At 36.9% G+C, this 25,969-nt stretch overlaps 1 long non-coding RNA gene across 4 annotated transcripts in view; it reads right to left on the bottom strand.

Annotated features, from left to right (window-relative positions):
- LOC127495006 (uncharacterized) overlaps positions 1 to 25,969 on the bottom strand; it is a 120,853-nt gene that overhangs the window by 6,274 nt on the left and 88,610 nt on the right. For 3 of the 4 annotated variants that reach the window (XR_007925030.1, XR_007925031.1, XR_007925033.1), the window contains one exon: positions 8,437 to 14,828. The exons of the other annotated variant lie outside the window; for it this stretch is intronic. This is a non-coding gene — a long non-coding RNA (uncharacterized LOC127495006). Of the gene's footprint in view, positions 1 to 8,436; positions 14,829 to 25,969 lie in introns of those variants that run through there. 4 annotated transcript variants of the gene reach the window in all.

Below are 25,969 nucleotides of genomic sequence, written 5' to 3'. Positions count from 1 at the left end.
TAGAGTAAGAGGTAGAGTGGCTTTTCAATTTAACACAATAATCAAGAAACACTTAAAAATTACACTTAAAAAGGGTGACAGAGGAGGACAGAACAGAGAAAACTGATGACAAAAAGTTGTAAAACACTCAAAATTACAAAATGATACACTGCTTAGCCAAAAAAAAAAAGTCACTGTTTGAATTTAAATAGGCAAATGCTTAAGAGTCTATGATTGGATCATGATTGCTGTGATTATTATGTTTCTAGCATGTTATATGTTTGGCAACAGTTCTTCTAACCATAATTGATGGAGTGTGTAGCTTTTCATTTCTTAAACAACCATGTAGAAAAACACATCAGGGCCATATTCCAGGATGATAATAACATTTATTTCCATCAAGAGATGCATCAATTTTTGGTCAAGATCTTGTCTTGACAATGCAAGAGGTGAGCACTTTGTAAAGTCTACTCCAGCACATCCCAAAAACTTTCAATGAATTTAAGGTCTGGACTCAGAGGTGCCAATTCAAGTGTGAAAATGATTCTTCATGCTCCCTCCCAACCATTCTTTCACCATTTGAGCCTAATGAATCTTGGCTTTGTCATCCTGGAATATTGCTATGACGTATCTTCCTACATGGTTGTTTAAGAAATGAAAAGCTACACACTCCATCAATTAGGGTTAGAAGAACTGTTGCCAAACATATAACATGCTAGAAACATAATAATCACAGCAATCATGATCCAGTCATAGACTCTTAAGCATTTGCCTATTTAAATCCAAACAGCGCTGTTTCTTTTTTTTTCTTTTTCTTTTTTTTTTTTGGCCAGGAGGTGTATATAGCCCTGAAGATCAGAGTTTTGTTCCTGATATTCTTGCCCAAAAAAACTGAGCTATTTATTTATCTCAGTTTATCCTGGCAATTTTGAGAGACATAATAGCAGTAAATATCTTCAAAACTGCCAAGAATCTGAAACCCTCTGCCTCATGCCAAGCCAAAAGAACTGTTACAGTTTTCTTCACTTATTGTCGTATTAGATTAATAATGTTTTGTTTGTATTCATGTTTGTATATATTAAATGAATTTCAATTCCTCTTCTAAATGTGTCATTATTGAAATTGAAGTCGGATTTCAGCCATCATATTATATGATTTGGCTTCACAGCTAAACTATCAACCCGTAACTTTTCCTCCAGGCGTTTAGCCATTACTACAGACAGGCGAGGGGGGAGTTATCATATAGAAGATTTGATGGCATTGCAATGGCTTGGTGGGAGTTTCCATGGCAACTCATGAGTCTGGTCACACCTCATTAGGGGACACAGCGTGCTTGCATAGGCTGGCTAGTTCAGGAGTGTGCGCTCTCCATGGTAATTGCCTTCAGATTTTACTGCCTCACTGCACACAGTAAAATCACACATCCAAGATGAGGCTCACTCTGGTGAGAAACTCTCCCTTTTCATGGTACAGGTGTTCCTCTTGCATTTATTGAGCAGAACAAGTGTGCGATCACTGTGCTGCTGACTAACAAAGAAACCATGCTTGGTGAGATCTCACTATACGCCTAAATGATTAACTTAAGGGTTCCTTGTTTGTCTGAAGCTTCGATTCTAAGCACAAAAAATGTCCAACCTTCCTGTTGACATGTTCTTATAGATAACCTTATATAAACTTGACTGAGCTTACATAAGGTTGTTTTTTCAGTGAAAGCCAGCTGACATCTGGTTTTGTTCACATATCATGAGTATAAAATATTGCCATATGGGAAAAAATATTAATATCAAAGCAGTCAGATAATATCAAACTACATATTGTAAAAAAAAAAACACACTGTGAAAATATCCTGAATATACACTATAAAAGAGTGTAGCTCTAGCTGAATTTAGCTAAAATGGTCATAGTCACAGCCAAAAGTTTTGGCAGTGACATACATTTTGTGTTTTGCAAAGTTTGATAAGCATTTTGTACGTTTAAAGGCAGGAACACAGCAAGCCGACGGTCGGCCGTCAGCAGTTTTTGTTCGTCAGCCGACTAAGTTTTCTCAGTGTGTTCCGCATCGTCGGCTGAAGTTGGTCCTCGTCTGCTTTTTTTCGGGCAATTCGACATGTTGAATCGGCGTCGGAGCTCGTCGGTCAGTCGGGCCATCTGATCATTCTGATTGGCTGTTCAGCTACTGCCACCTGCTGGTACGGAAAGGCATTTCTTCTAACACAGACGCAGAACGGACGTGCTACTTGGCCGTCGGCTGTCGAGCGTCGGTTTGGTGTGTCAGGACAACTTTGGACCCAGGCGCTGCCGACGTGAGCCAACCCCACAGTCTGCTTTCGTCGCCACTAGTTCGTCGGCGTCGGCCAGTTTTTGTTCATCGACCGACTAAGTTTTCTCAGTGTGTTCCGCACCGTCGGCTGAAGTTGGTCCTCGTCTGCTTTTTTTCGGGCGATTCGACATGTTGAATCGGCGTCGGAGCTCGTCGGTCAGTTGGGCCATCTGATCATTCTGACTGGCAGTTCAGCTACTGCCACCTGCTGGTACGGAAAGGCATTTCTTCTAACTCAGACGCAGAACAGACGTGCTACTTGGCCGTCGGCTGTCGAGCATCGGTTTGGTGTGTCAGGGCAACTTTGGACCCAGGCGCTGCCGACGTGAGGTACAAACAAAAGTGAGATTTTATGAAACAGTGCATAGCACCAACAATACCAGACAACTGAATGAACCAAAATGAGTGACTTAAATACACAGTGATAACAGAATACAAACAGGTGTGATCGTTAAGTCTAATACCATGGTGACAAACTATAGTGGCGGGAAAATGAGAACAAAGGATACAGGAAACCATAAGCAAACTGTGGGGCTGTTTACATGACACAATTTTAAACTAAAAACAAAAAACTTTTAAAGTCTTACAGGTTCAAGGCGGCAATGCAAAACAGTGAATCTAATCACCATACAGACAAAAAGTTGAAAGCATACAGACGATGTGTTTTGCTGTAAAAACTACAGAAACAGAAAGGACAATAGGCTATATCTCTTCATAAGCGCAGACTAGGTCTATACACACTCTTCCAGCCTAGGGTAAAGTCATTATATATAACACAATGATGATTTTACCTGGCTAGTACTTGTTCACACTTTTCCATGTGCTGATGATATGATATGATTAGTGAAATTATGTTAGCTGGTAATTTTGTGCCAGGGTCAGAAAAACAAAAACAAAACAACATTCTTTTTTTTTTTTTTTTTTTTTTAACCAATAAAGCTTTTTGAAATGATTTAAAATGCATCTGATCACTCTGCACAATAATCTAGAAACAATGTGAATCAACACCACAACAACTGAAACAGCAAACTTTGTGAAAACACAAAATTTGTCACTGCCAAAACTTTTGTCCTTGACTTTATACTTTTTGAATGTCGTTGTATGTGAATATTACACATACACTTACCAAAAAAACCCATAAAAATACCAACCCCAATTATCTTTTACTACCACATTTACTCGTTTACAAAATTTGCATCTTGAACTTTAAAAATTCTGAGAAATTTACAATTCAAATAATCCATAACACACATTAGAAAACAATATTTGTATTATTTCATTTGCCATTTTTGCAAAGGTACTTCCATGTTGTGCACAGAGTGGTATTTGACTCTGAGGAGGGCTTTCAGCAGATTTATTATTCCATGGCAACACAAAGATGAATGTGAAGAATGTCAGGAAAACATAGAACTGGTCCATAAGAATGTTCAGGGAGTATAGCAAAGATGAACTGATAAAATACAGGAGAAACAGCTCTGGTGTGCAAAGTAGGAAGTTTGGGAAGGAAAAAGAATGAAAATGGGGGGCCGATGAGTGGAGAAGATTAGGTGAGGGGGGATGGGACAGAGCATGGGAGGCTTTGATAATATGGAACAAGACGCATATGGAGAAAGTTACTGAATGTTACCACGGCTGACTCTGTTCTATACTCAGCGGAACCAGATTCATAACTGATTTACACACAGAGCAATCAGTACACTGCTTTCTACTGTGAAAATAGTGCTCTTTCATATAAATTTCTTTAAAAAACGTCTGTATGCCATGAGTAAAAAAATAATAAAAAATAACAGTGACAAATTTGCATAAAATTGCAGAAAAAGTGAATCCAGAGTACTGCACTGAGGTGTGTGTGTGTGATTGCATAGTTTTTGTGTCTGCAGTAACTGGGTTCAGACGCTCATGCAGCTGTGGCACAGTTCTTATCTCCACGGCAACAGGCTGTGATGCAGGGGGAGCTGGGTAATGCAGTGATATAACACAATGAACTGTAGGCAAAAGATTGCTGCAGTTCTGTTTAACTGGGTCAGTGTAGTATAGCCTATATGCGTGCCTCCAATGAAGAATTACTGTACTTTTGTTTTGCTAATTTCTGTGTTACATTATAAACTTCTTTCAGCTTGCCTCTTTTTTTTCTTTTTATTTAGAGCCCATTAAAATACATTTTATTAATCGATATATTATTTATTCATTGTCTTTTGTCTTAAAGGGTTAGTTCACTCAAAAATGAAAATTCTGTCATGTATTACTCACCCTCATGTTGTTCCACACCCGTAAGACCTTCGTTCATCTTCAGAACACAAATTAAGATATTTTTGATGAAATTCGATGGCTCAGTGAGGCCTCTATTGCCAGCAATGTCACCGAACCTCTCAAGATCCATAAAGATACTAAAAACATATTTAAAACAGTTCATGTGAGTACAGTGTTTCTACCTTAATATTGTAAAGCAACGAGAATACTTTTTGTACGCCAAAAAAAACCCCCAAAATAAATACTTTTCAACAATATCTAGTGATGGGCGATTTCAAAACACTGCTTCATGAAGCTTCAAAGCTTTTGTTTCAAATCAGTGGTTCGGAGCGCCAAAGTCACGTGATTTCAGTAAACGAGGCTTCGTTTATGCGATCCGAACCTCTGATTCGAAACAAAAGATTCGTAAAGCTTCGAAGCAGTGTTTTGAAATCGGCCGTCACTAGATATTGTTGAAAAGTTTTTTTTTTTTTTTTATTGGCGCACAAAAAGTATTCTCGTTGCTTCGTAACATTAAGGTTGAACCACTGTACTTACATGAACTGTTTTAAATACGTCGTTAGTAGCTTTCTGGGCAAATAAAAGTGTTAATTATCTTGCTGTCAATGGAGGACTCACTGAACCATCTGATTTTATCAAAAATATCTTAATTTGTGTTCCAAAGATGAACGAAGGTCTTATGGGTGTGGAACGACATGAGGGTAAGTAATAAATTACAATTTTCATTTTTGGGTGAACTAACCCTTTAAAGGTATAGTTTACCCCAAAATAAAAATTCTTATGTCGTTCTAAACCCATAAGACTTTCTTTCTATTGTGGTACAATAAGATATTTTGAAAGATGTTTTAACTGTTTTTGTACAATGAAAGTCATTGTATGGACAAAACACACAGAGACATTTTCCTAAATATCTTCACTGAAAGGGGGTAGAAACAATTTTCACACAGAAATTGGCAGTAAATTTCACAAATAATTATTAACAATTGGCAAGTAACACATTGAGTTAAACTGAAATTGTATTTTCTGCTTATTTACAACATTGTTTAGTGTTCTTTTGTATTTCTCAAAAAAGGGAACGCATTAAATTTTAAAAAGGATTGTTTTCAAACAGGTTTCCTAAAACAACTGCCGGCCAAACTGGTAGTCCCGCCCCAGAGTCGTATTGGTTGGGAACAAAGCAAGGTTTTAGTGCAAAGTTCATGCTTTTCAAGGAAATCAACCTTGTGAGGGCCACTGCATATTAAGCTGAGAGTCTATTTTACCATCAAAAAAATTACACACCTCAGCTTGAAGTAGAATTGCTTTAAAATGAAAAGATTGAACACTTTAGGCTTCATCTATGGACACATGGTGGCCATCCTCGGGAGTTTCCTTTTATCGCACCTCCCTCTATGCAGTGTAATCTTGCCACCTGCACAGTGAATAAACTAATAATCTTCCGCCTCTCAGCGACTGCAAAGTTTTTTTTTTTGTCTGAGCTCTTCTTTGGTAGCTGGTCCCGTCTCTTTTATGATATGGCCGGTGGCTTAGGCGCTAGAACGTATCGCATGGCATCAGTGGGACAGCTAATGATGCAAGCGGCAGCAGTCACCCGTGTACCTCCTGACTGATTGGCTTCTTTGTGTACGGCCTCTCTAATGAGGCAGGCCCGGCTCACGACAGATATATAGGGCCATATCGCTGCGTTACAAAGCAGTTTATTGTCATTTATGCCACCATTAATGCCATGGGGAAGTGCTGCGCTCATACTTACGTTCACTCAGGTTTCTGCGCACCATTGTTTCTATGCATTTCAGCTTCAATTAAGCCCTCCCATAAGGAGGTAATGGGCTTTCATGGGCCACTTGAGAGGCTGTGTGCAAACCCGGAGAGGACTGAATGAGAGCAGGGGCTCTCCGCTCCTTCCCCTCTCAGTGGAGAACCACCCACTACGCTCTCATCCATGGGGATGTTTCAAAGCCTATTCACCTGATGGCATTCCCCTGGTGAACCCTGGGACTTTCCACAACTCTCTCGACCAGGCCAAGAGGCCTCATATCAGACAAGCACAAGCTGAAACATTGGCATTTGACATCTGAAGTTATTAGAAAGATCCATGTAATTAAGGCTGTTTCATGTCATTTTTTGTGAACAAAAGTACATACATAACCAATATATTAAAAACAAAACAAAAAAAAACAAAACAATAAAAATGCAATTCATGAAAGAAAACCTTATGTTGTGTGACTAACATGTAGAAAATCAGTAAATGATATAAAGAGTACCCCTGACTATGTATCAAAGTCAATAAGTCTCTTAAAATATCACATGACAAGGCAAAGTTAGTTCAGGTTGTAAAATATATTAATATTTTATGAATGAATAATTTATTATATTTATACTGAATGTATAATATATCATCATTATACATATATTATTATTAATGGTCGCTGATGATTACTGGATGAAACTGCACAAAAATCGACCTTAATAGATATATTTGAGGAAATATTTGAGAAAAATGACTGTTGAACTGCAGTTGAAGTTGGACATTTTTCAAACAGAAATGGACACCAATAAAAACATATTAACTTAAAAGAAAATAACTTGATTGCATGAATCCTGTAGATAATAATAGAATGTATTCCTTTAAGTAACTGAACCTTACACTGTAAAAATTATTTTCATGATTTATCACAACATTTTTTCTTTTGTCAAATCAACTTCAAAAATTATTGTGGTTCAGATAACATAATATTTTGAGTTTCTGTTGATTAAACCAATTGCAAACTGTAAACCCTAACGCTCAAAATAATTAATTGGTTTGAGTAGGCAAACTCAAATTAAACAAATTGGTTCAATCAAATTAACTTTTATGAATATTTAGAACTGTCTTTTTCTTTGGAGTTTACGAAACTGACACATTTTAAGTAACTAGGGTTACCATCATGGTGACGAGTGGAGCATGGGCTTAGTTTGAGAACAGGTATTTCATAAATGTTCTATATTCCTGTACTCTTTCAGCAATTGCTATGTTAACATTATCAAAACATTGTTTTACCAATTAGTATTTGTTGAATTAGCTGTATAGCTAACTAAATTTTCACTACTAAAAATATAAGTTAAGATGTTGGCGCCGACATGTTGCACCATTGCATTACGGGTGACCCGAGTTTGAGTCCAGGCTCAAGGACCTTTCCCAATCCTGCCCCCCTCTCTCCCACTTCACTTCCTGTTTGCTTCCTGTCCTATCATAGTAAAGGCAAAAACACCAAAAATAAATCTATATAAGTTAAGATTACTTAAGATAATTTTAAGTTTAATGTATGAATTAACTTACTCAAAAATTTCAAGTTAAGAGCAATTAAAATGTATAAGTACAAAATTGAAATCTGCCAGTTCTGCTTACTTAAACTACATTTCTTAACTTAAAAAAAATTTGATGTAACTTTTTACCTCAATTTTTTTGAGTTTTGCCAACTTATTCGGGTTTACAGTGTTCACTGTATTAACTCAAATTTTTAATTTCAATGAACTCAAGATTTTAAGGCAACCAGGTAACTTTTTTAAGTTAAACCAACAAATTTTTTTTTTTTTACCTTTTCTCTTCTCCCTTCTTTCCTTTAGTCAAATGCTAATGTCAACACTTGTTGTTAGGTGTCAGGTAAATGTTATGTAACTATAACTGTTCTGTACGGAGCCCCGGACATGACATGCAGGAAAAAAAACAGTAGGCTAATTCGTGCGCACGATTTACTAATTCGTTCCCTCGATTTACTAAAATGTGCGCACGATTTACTATTTTGTTCCCCCGATTTATAAATCATGCGCATGATATATAAATCGAGGGAACGAAATAGTAAATCGTGCGCACGATTTAGTAAATCGAGGGAACGAATTAGTAAATCGTGCGCACGATTTAATTGTTTTTCTTGCATGTCATGTGCGGGGCTCCGTAGTTCTGTTTATAAAAAAAAGTTTTATAAAAACAGTTAAAAATTGCATAAAATACCATCACCTTGAGATTTAACAACATTAACAATATTTGTTAAAAAATAAATAAAAAATAGTTTGAAAAGTAGCTATAGGCTAACCATTAATCAATTACTTGATGATCACAAATTTAAGTCATTAAATCAAAAAACGTCCAGAAAATAGCATAAAAAGCTTTTCAAAAGCATATTAAACCAGCATGAATACAAATACATTTCAAAGAGCTTGGCTTTTCCCTTTTCTTTATCACGGACACTCTTCTATGTCATTGACCCATGTAACGATGTCCTAATGAAGGCTGTTCCGGCGGGCGGAGAGGGCAGCGGGGCACGGTGTGGGCAGGATGGAGGGGCAGGGCTCCAGCCACTTTGATGTCTGCCGGTCCAGTCACGCCTGTCTGCTCCGCTCACGGCTCAGGGGACTCCGTGGGACTTCGCAGCCCTCCTTTAGACGGGCCGGTTTGAAGTGAGGGACCCCCTGCCGCATACAATGAATGAACGCATACCTAGTTGACGGCCGTTTGTGCCGCGAGAAGAATGGCAGGAAGGGAAAAGAAGGGACGGGGGGCGAAAGTGCATTTGAACTTGGCCAATACCATCTGCAATTTCCTCTGACTCTGCGTTAGTCTTTCCATCAGCATGTCTGCTGTATTAAGACTTGTGTTTGGCGTCAATCACGATCGTGGCTCAAGGTGTTTACAACAAGGAGAGAGAAAAAATATGATGAATAGCGCACGCACGCGCAGAGAAACAAACATATTCCGCGCGGAGTGTTTTGTAAAACACATGAGCCGATCACATGACGTGCATCTTTTCGGTTGACTTCCAGCATGGTGTAGGCTAGTTTCTGCCGCTCCGACAATGCCGCCTCGCTTGGCTAACGCATTGTTCCGTGTGTGGGAACTTGCCTCCTATATTAATAAACAGGAGAGCCCCCCCTCCCCTTCACGCACCCTCCCGTTTTTCCCTCACTTTCTGCCCACATAATAAAGACTCTTATAATACGAGAAAGGACGGTAGGGAAGGAAGAAAAGAGGAAGAAAGTTGTGCACTCTTAACACTTCAATGGAGCCCCGTACTGCAGCACACACACATCTCTGCCTCTCAGGCTGCTTCTGACAAAGGACAAGGGAAATGCACAGATCAAAGCCGCACAGCCGCTACCACACACAGCTCCGCTATATCGCCTCGGTGTGTGTGTGTGTGGATGAATGTACAGTCGGCTCGGCCAGATCTCTAATGCCCTTGAACAGTCCCAGGTGAGGGTAGCATCCATTTACTGAACAGAAAAATACTTTGTTTACATATGACTTTGGCTAAATTAAACCTTTTCAAAAAGAATTTTAAGTAAATTAAATTGAAATAAACACTAAATAAGCCTAGCACTTAAATAATTGCAAAATTAGCCTAGCACTTGAAAGAAAAAATGCTTTCAGACTAATTAAAGCAAACAAATCATTTGTTTGTCCTTGTGCATCATATGATATAATTAAAGGGAAACAAACAGCAGGAAAACGGCTTTATGATGCAGAAAATTCCAATCAAGGACTATAATTTTTCTTTTTAAAGATTTTTTTTTTTTGAAAGTCTGTTATGGCACAAATATGTTCAAAGAAATTATTCAACAAATGCAGTTTTACAAATAAACAGTTCCGGAATGATGAGATAATATCACATGCATGCATGAATAATAACAGAGAAGTGAATTAAATACTTACAATTATTAAATACTATTACATGCAAGTCAGATAATATCATTAAATTAGATAAAAGTGAACATATCATGTGTATATATACATACATACAGTATATACATACAATGTTGGTATCTATCTATCTATATTTCTATCTGGTATATGATATTTCATCAACATGTTGAATATCACTGCTTTTATTTAATCATTTAGTACCCATTTATCAACACCACACCAGAAAAGTGGTTCTTTTGATTATATATTGGATATCATTTAAGCATTATTCTTATTTTTTAAAATAAAGTGGGCATTATTGCAATTTCTAAAAGAATCTGCTACTGTGAATGAAAGACCAAGTTCAAAATAACTAAGACTCAACAAGTATAGCTTTTCCTTTTAGCAATTTTTTTTTTTTTTTGTCAATCAAAAATTTAGACTGATCTGCATAAATAAACAGCAAGTTTATCTATAAATGAGAGAAAGGATGTTTAATCAATATAAAGTAATTTACAATCTTTGTGTGCTGAATTTAATTCCAGAAACTCAAGTATGACATTTCTCCTACAGCTCATGACAAACTGACAAGAGATAAAACAAATACTATTTGGTTTGCTTTCCCCAAAAGAAAATGATTAAAGTCATGAGATTAATCCTAACTAATTTTTAATCTAATGGCAGTCAATTAAAGTTCATTTCAATTTAAGGGTAACACTTTACAATAAGGTTCATTTGTTAATGTATTACAATGAGCAATACATTTGTTACAGTATTTATTAATATTTGTAAATGTTAGTTAATAAAATCCAGCTGTTCATTGTTTGTTCATGTTCACAGTGCGTTAACTAATGTTAACAAATACATTTGATTTCCATAATTAATAAATGTTGAAATTAACATTAACATTAATAAATGTTATACAAGTATTGTTCATTCTTAGTTTATGTTAACTAATGTTAACTAATGAAACCTTATTGTAAAGTGTTAACAATATAAGCAATTTCTGTTATCTAGAAAAAACTGTAAGTCATATGTCTGATCTGGTGTTGTACTGTAAAGTGGTGAATTGATCTTGTATACGTGGCAGGGCTCCAAGTCTGTTTAAAAGTGGCACTCTTAATTCAACACGGAGATGCATGTCCTGCATATTTGCTTGTTTAAAAAAAGTGCTGCAAGGCTTGGAATCCAATTCCAGAGAACCTATTTCTGGATCTGGAAATAGACTTAATCTGCTATTTATAGCACAGAAAACACATTCAGATTCCTTGATGCATGAAATCACAGCGCCACATTTCACTTAAAATGAGGGAGAGTGACATCACTGTCTCCAACGAACATTCAGCTCCAAAAATCATGCGGGCGTGACTTCCAACAGTTTGTAACACTTTCAGGTAAACAGAGCGATAGAATCCTTGTGTGCTTTTCACGGCGATTTAGCAGTATATAACTGTAGTGGATAAATGGGAAATGTGAAGGGAAACATCTGTGTTTTTCAATATTGAGATGTTTGTCTTTGTTTTTCTCTCCATCCTGAGTATAAACCTCTTTAACACTACGGAAGTCATGCTGATGACAAATGAACAGCTCAAAACAAACAAATGAATAATCTCAAAGTGGAAAACATCAACCTCATCTTAAGCATGGTCGTGTTCACAGAGAAAAAATGCTCTACATTAAAAGTACCTGTAGAGTTTGCACTTTCAATATTTTAAAAATTCCCAGTAGGAGCTGAAAGAGGGTAAATTCAATTGTAAGTATAAATTCTCTTTCAGTAATTAAGTATTAAAATAGTATTAAAGTGTGTGCACATTTAATGCTTAATAACAGTGTTTGCCAATCCACAGAAAAGACAAAGTGATGAGGAGAAAGAAAAGAAAAAAGCATTAAACAATGAGGTCTAAAAGTTCTCAAAGAAGATCTGAAATGTAACTGAGAATAAACTAAGTTTTAAAAAAGTAAGGAACATTATGACATTATGAAATATTTAATGTTCAAAAAACTTGTTAGGCTGATAATATAATTTGCAATAAAAATAAAACTGTCCTTAAGTAGATAGGAAAATAGAAGCACTAAGGAACAGACATTTGGATCCCGTTCTATATGTTTTTACTACTTTTGAATTGTAAAGAGTGGCCTGTACTTCTAAGCTTTGACTTTATACTCCTTTTATCCAGGCTATTTTGGGATAAATCAATAAATGAAGAATTTTGTATCAGAGCCATAAAAAGCAGTGGTACTTTATGTAGATTTTGTACAGAATGACAATATCTTCCATGTCATCAAGATAGAGCACTTTCATTTGGATGCTGCTGAACCTGAATGGGCAAAATCTGAAATGATAATTGTCTTGTCAATTTAACATAAACTTTCACATGTAACAGACAGATTGTGTCTTTGCAATATTATTAGAATTTTCTGCAAGAAATAAACCTAAAAAAAGTCCTCAAGAAGTATTTGGACACTTAAGTGTCACTTTATGAATGTAATCACGCTACAGTAGATAAAAATATCAAACCAAGTAGCTATAGCTCCGGAAATAACTTCCCAATTCTGTGCTATTTCAGTTATAACATTTTAACATTTATTATTTACATTTTTTAAATTCATAATCAAGATTTTAAGTTTTAGATTTCTATAAAGTGGAAAGTCCTATAGCCACCATTTATTTTGTTTTATACAATTTTGTAAACACCATTTTTCATCTGATAGTTCATTTTAAATGGTTCTGCAGTGCAACCAATGAATTTTGTAACAGTACAACTATTCCATGTAGTTTCTCATTTAATAAGATTATTAAATATGCATGTAAATTAACTGTATGGAAGAAAAAACGGTAAAACTTTACAATAAGGTTCGTTAGTTAACATTAGTTAACTACATTAGTTAACATGAACTAATAATGAACTGCACTTATAGCATTTATTAATCTTTGTTAATGTTAATTTCAACATTTACTAATATATTATTAAAATCTTGTTAACATTAGTTAATGCACTGTGAACAAACAATGAACAGCTGTATTTTCATTAATGAAGATTAGTAAATATAGTAACAAATTTATTGCTTATGGTTAGTTCATGTTAGTTAATACATTCATGTTTAACTAATGAACCTTATTGTAAAGTTTTACAAATTAAATATAGGGGCATTGCTGAAACTGCTAGATATCATGTCAATAACAGCAGTAATTCATCACAATAACCATGAACGTTACACTAACATCTGACAACCGGAAATTGTCCAAATAACCTAACAAAACTTTTCCTGCTCGAAAAGTGTGTATGTGCTATCTTTCTTTAAAATAAATGACACTTAGTTTGATATATCGATATAATGCAAAGAAATTCATAAATTTTTAAGTGTGACTTAAGTATCCAAATACATTTTGGGGGCATGAATCGGCATGAATCAGCATGAATAGGAGTGATGCTACACTGAAAAAAATTACTTGTAGGATTTACCTGATAAAATCAAGCAACACATGATTTTATCAAACATATTTTAAGTAAATTTTACTGCTACTGCTCTGTACAATTTACCTGTTATTATCAAGTAAAGTCTAACATTAACATTCATAAGGAAATTAAGTACTTAATTATATTTAATTTCACATATAAAATTAAGTAAAATCTACTTAACTAAGTTAAGTCAATTTAACAAAAAGCACTTTTTACTCAAATAATCTAACATTGAATTAAACCATGCTTTTAAAGTGTATGCTTTACTCAGAAACATCTAAGTAAATGATACAATAGATATTATGTAGACACTATATCTATTTAATAGAAGTGATGCAGCACTCACCTGAACACAGAGACTTCAATGCTTGGTACACAATACACAATGACAGTAACATTCAATAGATCATTTTTGAGTGTGAATGTGTTTTTGAGTAGAAAAAGAACTCCTGATGTCACAAAATCGCAAGTTACAAATCCTAACAACAAAAGCAATGATAAAACAGTGAAAATACAACTCGAAAACAGCACAAAAAAAAAAAACAACCTTATTAATTATTCATGCCCCAGTGCATGATGGGAACACCAGTATCAGAAAAGTTGAATAGGTTTTACTTCATTTTATATTGTTGATATTTACGCTTCAATTTCTACATGCTTGAATTGAGTACTAATATAGAATTCACTTTGTTTTTTCAATTCTTGCCTGAACTAACTTTTTCATGTAGAAATTAAATTTGTTTTTTCTATAGTATTTACTTCACCACAGAATAATTTTTATCAGTGTATGACCATTAAATCATAAAACCTTTATGTGACAAATCTGTATTCATAATCAGTGCATGCCGTACCTCTAAAGTCCACTCTAAAGGAAACAATCTGGAGGAAGTGCAGCTGTTTAATAACTGGTTAACATCAACATCAGGCTGAGTCCAGCCGTAGAAGCCATTGATTAGGACGTGCAGGCAGAAACACTGTGTCCTAATATAAATAGCCTGTGCAAGAGCATGCCTACTGACAGATTAAAACATCTTTGAAGTCTGCCATACATCACTTGAAACTCCCATCTTGGTTTTAAAGCTAATACGCTTAAGTCTTTCAGCAGTCAAAGCTGCTCCTTCACGAAATTTTAATCCCAGCTTTGATGATTTGTTATGTACTGCAGGAGAGAAAAGGAGAAGAAAAAAACAGTTAAAGTTGTACTGAAACTTTTACAGACAGACAAGCTTTGTATCTGTTTATAGAGACCTGGACTTACAGTTGACAGTAAAAAAAAAAAAAAGAAATAGTTGACCACTGTTTTCCTCAAGCCTGACAGAAAGTATATTCTTCCTCCACTCACAATTTATGCTTTAAAACCCCAACTGAAAAATAACATAACTTTTATATAGTTTCTATAGCAACACACTGGAAATATTCTTGCTATTAAAATGTCTAATAAAAGCAATAAAATTCAATTCCTGCTTACATACAAAACAAAACAGTTGCTGAGGATCAAAGCAACATCAGTAATGATTAGTAAGGAGAAACAAGAAGCGGAGGATATTAAATCTAAATTTACAGTATGTGGCCGACAGCATTATGGTTTTATTACCCCTGCTGAAAGAAAACAAAAGTGCCCTGGAACTGACCACAAACAAACAGAACGCATTAAACTAAAACAAAGATTGAAACCTTGAGTCAGCACAAAATCAAAACAGCCTTGTTATTGCTTAAATAAATATGCTGTCATAATTGCTTAGTTATACTGAACGTTAAGGGATGGAAGTGTCCAAGCAACCTAACAAACTTTTTTGTGAAATGTTTTGTGAAATACAGACATTTATCATTTATCATCAAATGTCTAAATGCATTTTAGGTCCTCTACATTTCTTATGTAAATTCTGAATATGTACAATTTAGTTCATTAGTAATAGTTACACTGTAAACCCGAACAAGTTGGCAAAACTCAAAAAAAAAAAAAAAAAAAAAAAAAATGAGGCAATCATTTGCCTCAAAATTTTTAAGTTAAGAAACTCAAAGTTTAAGTAGGCAGAACTGGCAGATTTTTATTTTGTACTACTCATACTTTTTAATTGTTCTTAACTTAAAATTATCATGTAATCTCCATTAGTTTATTACTGTAGAATTAGCTAGCTATAACAAGCTAATTCAGAAAATGTTAACTTGCTAATTTGCTAACATGTTAACAATAGCATGGTATAGCACTTGCTGAATGAGTACAGCAATATAAAGCATTTAACATTGCTCGCAAAATAAAGCAGCATGCACCGCTTGTCACCATGATGGTAACTTTCCAAAAACCCACATTATCAGAAACTCTTCTGAATTAGCATAACAAAACATTAATCGCTACTAAATTTCCCACTTAACATTAATCTTGCACAAAACACATTATATAACACTTAATTTTAGCATTTACTCTCCCTTTCGAGTGCCATGGGCAAAGCATGCTAGGAAATAAAAATCCTAGCCCAGTTTCAGTTAAACTTAAGCTTGTCTAAATTAAAAGAAATGAGTTCATAAAACTCAAAACAATGAAACAGTTCAGTTTACTTAAAATATATCAGTTCTGTGAACTTGAAAGAAAAAGAAAGTGCTAAATACAAAAAATAAAAGTTAACTTGACTGAACTAATTTGTTTAATTTAAGTTTGTCCTACTCAAACCAATGAATTATTTAGAGCAACTATTCCATAAACTGAGGGTTTACAGTGTACTAACTTATTCAAACTTTAAACTACTTTGAAATGGCAGCTACTTTTTTATCCAAATAATTCTTTTCGACATATGTTCTTGAGTCCAAACATGTTCTGAATTATAAAGCTTCTTTAAATACCCTCAAAGGAGATGATGATTATGAAGCAGGAAGCTCCATTTAAATTTGAAATGGATAGTATTACTGAAGCCTGCACGAAAAAAGCCCTTCCCCCATGGCTTTCGGCCCACTGTCCCCGTTAACCTGGCTTCACTCATCCTTGTGAGCCGAGAAAACAACGCCGCTGCAGAAAGCAGAAGTATTTCATAGTTTATTTCTTTTACATTAATTTGAGTTTCGAAGATTTAATACAATCAGAGAAAGGGGAGCCAGCAACTGGAAGTGTTTTAGGAAGGTGAGAGAGAGGGAGAGAGCGAGATTCGGGCCCCCACATCCAGCCCCTACGGGGGGCTTATTACAGTCAGACGGGCATGTCGTGCCTGCGCAGGGTCAGCAGGTTTCCACAGAAAAGCCTCCTTGGGGTCTGATAATGTAACCGCCATTTGCTACGGCATTGTCGAAGTGTTTTCTTGAACTCGCGGAGCCCATAAACTCAGTGACCTGTAGTTTGTGTCTGACATGGAGGCTGTTGGATTTACATTAGTCCTATATGAAAATGTGCAAGGTTTCAATGCACAGCGATTAAACAAAAGCACATTATATTCTAAACAAAAGGACTGTAAATTACAGACACAAACAGACAAAGGGCTTATTATCACTCCAGGTCTTAAACTGACAAACGCAGGGAGCTTTCGCTCACGGTGGTCTGAAAAGCGTTTTCTGTAACAAAGCTAAATAATGCGCATCGGGGAGGCGCCAATATAAAGACAGTCACATTTGTTGGATGCTCTTAAAAACATTAGGCAGACAAAAAATTTGTGCTGAGCCCTGGAAGGAACGCTGCGCCAATAGTGGATTTAGAGTTTGGAGCCGATTTCTTCACAAATCAATGGGGTGCGGCCACTCGCTCATATGCAAGCATTCGCACACGAACACACTCGCGTACACAACGGCATTCACACGTTCGCTTACCCAGAAACACTGACGCTTGATAATACAATAAGTAGGCCAAAAGCCATGCGAGGATAGGACTCGGAGAGTGTGCAAATAAAACAAAAATGACAGCAGGAGAGAAACTGAGTGGGAGAGGAAGAGACAGACAGACAGAGACTAAGAAAAAGGGCAGTGCGTGTTCTCACACACACACATGCACAGAAAAGAGAGAATCAGGCTCATTCTATTTTGGTTGCTGTCAGCTCGAGGATAATCTGCAGAGGCTTTCCTGACTGAGATGGCAGACTAAGAGCAGGCTTAGTCCCTGAGCCATCTCACCATTCCCTTTACACACATCTTCACTGCGACCTGCAACTGCACTTTAAACCTCGTACAACACCTGCTCCACTGATGAAAGACCTGTCTTTAAAAAATGCTTTGGAACAAAATAGCCATTCAAAAAGGTGGTACTGGCGCTAGTTGTCACATGCAGAAGTTGTATATCAGTACGAGATTTTAAGTTACAATCATATATTCTTACTAGCAGTAATTTTGTTTTTCTTCAAAACCCTCATAAACTAGTCATTTCTGCCCTACAGATTAAAATTACACATTTTTAATTCATACAACACTCATATACAGAGTAAAACTGTTGAGTCAACAAGTGAAAAACCACACTGACATACAGTCAAACCAAAATTTATTCAGACACCTTGAACATTTCATTCATTAATACAATTTATTTGCTATAGTTAAAAAAAAATGGTAATAAAATATGACAAGATCTCAGAGTTAAACTGTTTTAGAAAAAATTAATCTTAATTATGTCAGCTAGCACTTAAACAAAACATGGTCACGTCAAAGTGTCAATAATTTTTGGTCCCAAATTTTTATCAATTTTACTGGTAGTCCACTGTATGAAGAATTTTTGGGTATATATGTCACAGTTTACATTTTGCTATCCTCACTCACATAAATGAACTATAGTGTCCTGCACCCACTAGTAAAAATATACCAAAAATAATTTTTGGTTTGACTGTATAGTCATACAAGTGTTAACTATATAATGGAGGCAGATTTAAACTGTTTTTAGAATTAATTTATTTTTATAAATATCATGACTGAGTTGTCAAAAAAAACAAAACAAAAAAAAAAAACCATCACATCATGTAAATAAGTTGTAACAGAATAAAAATATGTGATTTTTACAAAAATGTCAGATAAAACCTTATAATTCCAAGGTTAGGATTTATACAGTTTGTAAAGTTCAATATTTTTTATATTTTACCCTTTACATTTTTGTTTCATAATTGTTCTAGTGTTTACATTTTGCTGAAAGCTATTAACATGCTGTGTAACGGCAAGTCACTAGTGACAACATGAAACATCAAAGAATTGTATCTTTCCTGAACAATATCAGTACAAATGATCAGAAGCGTTTTCTTAGCCAAGAGTGTCTTAAAGGGTTAGTTCACCCAAAAATGAAAATTTTGTCATTACTTACTCACCCTCAAGTTCTTCCAAACCTTTATGAGTTTATTTCTTCTGCTGAACACAAAAGAAGATATTTGAAAGAATGTTGGTAATCAAAGAGTCGATGGACCGCATTGAGTTCCGTAGTAAGAAAAAAAATACTATGAAAGTCAGTGGGTGAACTATCCCTTTAATGTGTCTATACAAAAAGTGGCTATAAAAACTCTCCCCGGTCTTCTTTAAAACTGATTTAAAATGATTTGCCATTAGGGCAAATGTCCAAGTAAAGTCATGATTATAATGTTCTCTCATTCACTGAAAAGCTTGTTTATACATATCTGTATTTTTGGTTGCATGTGTTTTCTTAACATCAGAACAAGCCAGCACTGTGTATTATGTTGTCCTGGAGGTTGAGGAAAGGAGAAGACGTGCTGTCCATCCAAAGCAGGCATCTATGGACGCACGTCTGACATGTTTTCTAAGCAGAGGACAGGAAGGACAGTCTGAGGCCGATGGCTCACACCCAGCCTGCCCTCTGTCTCTCTGTTCAGGTTAGTCAATAGTCACAAACACAGACAGTGACAGTCTGCCTCCACAGCACCCACCATCTCTCCCTGTGCCGCTCTCCATTTCAGAAACACCACAGTGTCAATCCTTCAGCTGTCATTTTTGTTCTTCGTTAAAATTAATAAACACATTTAAAAGATTAAAAAAAACCTTAACATGGAAATAAATAATTGGGTAATACTTTATTTTAAGGTGACGTACTTACGTTGTACTTACCCAAATAAGTACGGAGTAATATTAATTAACTACATGTAGAGTTACGGTTAGGGTTTGGTTTAGGGTTAGTTACTTGTAATTATGCACAATTTACTGTTATTATTATAGTAAGTAACTATGTCACCTTAAAATAAAGTGTTACCAATAAGTCAAACAAGCTCTTGAAAATAAATGAATAAATGTGATTTTATGTGTTTTAATATAACATTCAGATACAGGGAAATGCAGGATAGGAATTATTTTCAAATATAATATAATATAATATAATATCCTTCTCCATATATATATATATTTGAAAGTACTTAATACATCTATTTATTAAACAATACAGCTTCAATACAGCATCAATAAATGGAAATCTCCCTTTTTAATCTTTAATAAACTAAAAAATACAAGTACCAAACAAAAACAACAGCTTATAATAACAATAACTCAAATAATAATGAAAGATTACTTTGGCATGTGAACAATGATCTGATAAGCCGTTTGAACATCTGTTATCAATATTCTGGCCATAGTAGCACAGCAGCTCTACTCCTATAAGGTTATGTGAAGCTGATGCCAAACTAATTCAACATCAAATGAGATTGAGATATGAGAGGCTGAACAGCATCCTGAAACAACAAAATAACAAAAAGCGTCGCAAGCTCTGCCAGATATCATAATATGTGGGCATGATCGCACTGCAGCAAAGAATTAATACGTTTGACAGTTCAACACATTTATAATACGCATAGACTTCCAGTGTGAACGAAGGCTTTGTATGACATGTGCCATATAATTGGGGAGGCTTTAGGATACAGCTCTGGCAATCTGTAATACCCGTTACCAATGAGCATTGGCCTTTACAGCACTGGGGCCATTATTTCCTCAAGGTGCTTGTGGAAGTGTGAGAAACATGATTTGAATGTTCCTTTGTGCCTCATTTGACGGCAACACACACACACACACACACACACACACACACACACACACACACACACACGGAGCTGATGATGACAGAGTGAGAGACAGAGCTGCCACCATGCTTTTCTCGGCACTCGGAGACCTGGCCACTAGCTGCCCCTGGCAAATCGCTGAGAAACAAACGTCAACCACTGTCATGCAAATCGCACTGACAACAGTCACCACAGCGACACAATTCCTGGCTCCCGAGGGAACAGGGCCACAGCCAAAAGAGACAATGTTTATTAATGACAAATTAATCAGTCACCAAGCGTGATTACGGAGAGAATTGCGTACATAGAGGTGAAGATTGATTATCATGCTTAGAAATTCTGATTGAGTGCAAAATTAAAAGAACCAATGAGGGTAATAAATGACGGTTTGTTTATTTCACCCCAATTTGATCAACGACCTCGTGTTGAAACGTACACTACTTTTCAAAAGTTTGAGGTCGGTAAGATTTTTTTAAAAAGAAATGAATACTTTTATATATAAAGGATGCATTTATTTGATCAAAAGTGACAGTAAAGACATTTTGGTAACACTTTATTTTAGGGTCTTTTAACTAGTTGCTTAATAGCATGCATTTATTGGCTGTTTATTAGTACTTATTAAGCACATATTAATGCCTTATTCTGCATGACCTTACTCTACACCCAATACCTAAGCTTAACAACTAACTAACTATTAATAAGAAGTAAATTAGGAGTTTATTGAGGGAAAAGTCGTAGTTAATAGTGAATATGTGTTCCCTATACTAAAGTGTTACCGACATTTTGAATGTTTCTGTTTCAAATAAATGATGTTCTTTTGACACAAAAATATTAAGCGGCACAACTGTTTTCAACATCGATAATAGAAATGTTTCTTAAGCAGCAAATCAGCATATTAGAATGATTTCTGAAGGATCATGTGACATTGAAGACTAGTAATGATGCTGAAAATTCAGCTTTGCATCACAGAAATAAATTACATTTTAAATAGAAAATTGAAAAATGTACCTCAAATGCTCACATATGAGTTAACTCAAAAACATTAAACAATCTTACCAACCCCAAACCTTTGAAAGGTATTGTATATATTGAATATATCAGTGATAATCACAAACATAAAAACTAGTTTTGATAGTGCATTTCATTAATAAACATTACTTATAAAGTTTCAGATCAATTCAGCTCAATTCTAGAATTTCGGCAAGCTTAGGTACAGCTGCTACATTTTCCTCCATTTTTAGAAATGTACAGGATGTCCCCATTCCCTTTTGAGCAATACTCATACTTTAAGAGCTTTCCATTATATGTTTTGTTTGATCGAAGTGAATATGTAGCCAGACACGTAAAACGTCAGCTTTAAGACCAAGCGGAAGGCTCGGCAGTTGAGCAAAAGCGCAACTGGAAGGCAGTAATCCTAATATGGTTGGAACGTTACATCACCTAATTAATATTCATGAACCAGTCTGCTAAAGTAAATTGTGTGTCCCACTCATGTTTCCATACATCCCTGAGTTAAATCATTTAAAAAAACAAAAAAAAAAAAAACAACGAATGTACCAAGTAATCTCACACCTTTAGCTTCCGCAGCTATTGAGTTCAGGCCCAGTGAGATGAGCCAGAACAGGTCCGACCCAGCAGCACATTCCCACAGTAAGTAAGGGGATTTCCAGGCCGTCTCCATATGAAGCAACTGACCTGAGTTCAGTGAAAGGAATACTGTTCTGCTCGGTGAGCTCCATGGATAGTCCGGGCCAGAGGATGAGAGGACTGACCTATCCTTGCATTCCTGAGCTGGGCAGGGCGGAGTGAAAGAGAAAAGCTTGTTGATATACACTGGTGACATTTCCCCGCCGGCTTAATTAGGTTAGGCCTGTGAGCTGATTAATCTTCCTATGGCTGTGATGGTAATCCTTAAGCTGCTCTAACCTGTACTGAGGTCCGAGGTACTAGCCCGCCTGCCTGTCTGCGCAGATGGCCATGCAGACAGCGAACTCTCTCAACGCTCATTATGAAAGGAAGTGAGCAGCTGAGCCTATGCTGCCACTATGGACCTATGCAGATGCAGGCAGTCTCCATCATATAGGCACACTCTTCTAGTGGACAACCAGTATAGGCTTTGTAAAGGCCAATGTTAATACCTAGAGAGTGTTGTGGCCAGTATAATTCTGAAATATACATAATACAACTTGATGTTAAATAAGACATACAGTAAGTCGCTTAAATTGAATTTACATAGTATTTACCAAATGTTCAGTAAAATAACTGAAACAGAAAATGTTCAATATTAATTGACAGGGATGTTGGTTGATTTTGGAACTGACACAGGAGAGAATCTATATATTAAATTGACTAATTGCAAATGTACCACTTCCATTAATTGGAAAGCATAGGGAAATCAGTTGATGCTGATAATCTCAAAATGGTCAAATGTTAGTCCATTATTCGGACTGGCTGATATATCATTACACTCTCTCTCCACACACACACACACACACACACACACACACACACACACACACACACACACAGCTGTGCTCTTTAGCATCATTAATCAGTGCACTAGCTGTAGCCTACCCTTGTCCCAGGGGGAAAGTATTCAGGAATGTTGCATGTGGATGAAGGTATGACAGACACACACGATCATCTACTCAGCAACGACTGCATGTTCACATAAGAATCACTGAGATGCATCATTGTCTACTGACCATACAGTACGTTCTCATTCAATCTGCCCACTTGGAGAGCATGGACAAGCACATACCTTCTTCTATATGACTGCTCTGTAGACAGACACTCAGCCAAAACTTCCCTTATATTATAGATCAAATGCAATGAGTACTGCAGAATCAACAGCACAGAATCTGGATCAATTTCTCCACCCATTTATATGTCGACCAAATATTGAGCAACACCACCTGTGGGCATGGAAAATATTGTTGCCTCTGACACACAACATGCTTTCCACACAATCTTCCCATGATTTATTTATGAAAACCCAATCAAAGTGATTTGAGTTGCCTGGTTGTAGAAGGAGTAGTCACTATACCAACCAACTTCACATACCCAACTGAGTATTAATCTCGTTCCATCAAACAGGCTGCCTTTGCACTGTTTTTAGACCTGAGCTGCTTTAGTGTTTCAGAAGGACGTCTACAGAAACTCTTATGGCCGTCTGGGGCAAATCTCTCACCGGGGTAGGTGAGAGTGTGAATATGAAGTCTCAGCAGATCAAATGGACCTTACAGGATGGCTTTGGCTCTGTTGCTTAGCCATGGGCGTCACCCACCCTGCCGCTGTCTAACACTCCACCTGCACTACCTTCCTCACTGCGGCAGCCTTTGTTCTAAGTTAGTAAAAATGTCGCAGTCTGCCTTAAACACGATTCTACGGTTTCCTCCATGCTCACCGGTCCACCTTAAATGTGGGCCAAGCTCGGGGAGGCTGTCCCAGTGCCAGTGGAGTGCAACGTGAGCGCAGAGAGACAGGAGTGAACAATAGAGCTGCAGCCTAGACGCCAGAGCACAGCATTGCAGAGACAGGGGTAAAGCCAATATTATGCCATGCTATGCCATAGGAGACCGGCCCACTACGAGCCTTTCGTTTTCAATCGGAAAACCTTCGAAATGTGTGACGATTTCCATCAGATATTCAGTAAGCAATCTAAGCAGAGTCTATCAGACAAATCCTCTTAGAAAGCAAGAGCATGGCTACCTCGACATGCACCAAGTGCTACGCCGTTGGCTCTCCCTAGCAAAAACCGCCACATATCACACCTTAAACCCAAAAGTGCTCAATGTCTGCAATAGCAGCGACACATTTTGTGATGAAGAGAGTTTTCTTTAAGTGCGACAGTGGGTACCGATAGATAGAGAGAGGTAGAGAAACAGCCTGTGGGTGTAATGGTGGGTAGAGAGAGAGAAAGACAGACAGGGATGTGGGCGTGATGGCACGATGCATTATACGTACGATGCAACGGCCGATGCCTTGATCGCAACACTGCACCGTCCATGAACTGTGGGCAAGCTTTTATCTCGTTAAGCCTCTCACTGTCTCTCCAAATGCCAAAAAAGTCTTAGACAGTAAAGGTGTTTGTGTAGAGTCTGCAATAATCTCTCTCACCATAGCTCTTGCATACTTTTGCGTCATTCCTTTGTTGAAATGTTGCCGCAATGCCATTTTAAACAGCGGCCAGATGTGCCACAAGAATGGACAAGTGGTCCACTGACACACTAAGAAAATGGAACTAACCACAAAAGAGCATCGGTGAACTCTCAACAACTGATAATGTCTTCCAGTTGCAGATCTTTAGTGCCTAAACATTAAGGTTTGGTTAAAGGGATATACATTAAGGTTCGTCAACAGCCAAAAAAGTAAGGCCTTGCATACCACAGTAGCCATGCTACATGCTAAAGCCATGCCAGAAAGCATGAGGGACTTAACACACACACATGACTCAGCACACATTAAAAAGATGACATTCACATCTACAAGGTGAGCAGTTGAGGGCTCTCTGAGGTCAAACACAAGTGTACCGAGCCTTTATCATGACGCTCTCCATAGTACTTTGTGCTGCTCTCAAATGAAAAGAGATGTGAAATTGGAAATATAAGATATCTTCAATAAAGGGATAGGTTACCCAAAAATTCTGTCATCATTTACACACCCTCATGTCGTTCCACATCTATATGGCTTTCTTCTGCGGAACATGGAAGATATTTAGAAGAATGTTGGTAATCAAACAGTTTGGGTTGCCATTGACTTCGACTATAGACATTAAGGCATTTTTCAAATTATCTTCTTTTGTGTTCCAGTTTGGAGCAACGTAAGGGTGAATAAATGACAGAGATTTCATTTTATCCCTTTGACATGTATTCAAGGCCTTGGCCTGGCAGCATTTGACATCAAACTCAAGAAGTGCAAAAGAATCAAATATCCTCTTCCTAACCTTATCCCTCCAACAATGAATTCTCAGCTGATCCTACCCACCAGTGCGTCACATGACCCTTATGCCGGCATTTCTTCAACACCCCCCCCCCCCCCCCCAATGCACACTGTCCCTTTATATACACAACTAGCTGCTTCCTCTCTCCTCTGTCAGTTGTGCTTCACGTTGACTAAAATGTCTTTGTTCCCGACGCCGGCAGGCTGATGACAGAGCGCCCCTCTCAGCTCCCAAGAACCTAACCCGTGCACATAACAGGAAAACGTCACAAGTTAGGGTCTCAGGGATTGCGAGAGGCACATTCGCAGACTGACCGCCAACCTGCAACAAAATTCGAGCACAAGGTCACACTCTGATGTGTCCCACCACAAAAAAAAATTAGAAGAATGAATGTCAATAAAAGGCCCATCTACT

The sequence above is a fragment of the Ctenopharyngodon idella genome, chromosome 15 (genome assembly GCF_019924925.1).
Source record: "Ctenopharyngodon idella isolate HZGC_01 chromosome 15, HZGC01, whole genome shotgun sequence".
Taxonomy (NCBI): Eukaryota; Metazoa; Chordata; class Actinopteri; order Cypriniformes; family Xenocyprididae; genus Ctenopharyngodon; species Ctenopharyngodon idella.
This window is presented reverse-complemented; position numbering and strand designations above follow the sequence as displayed.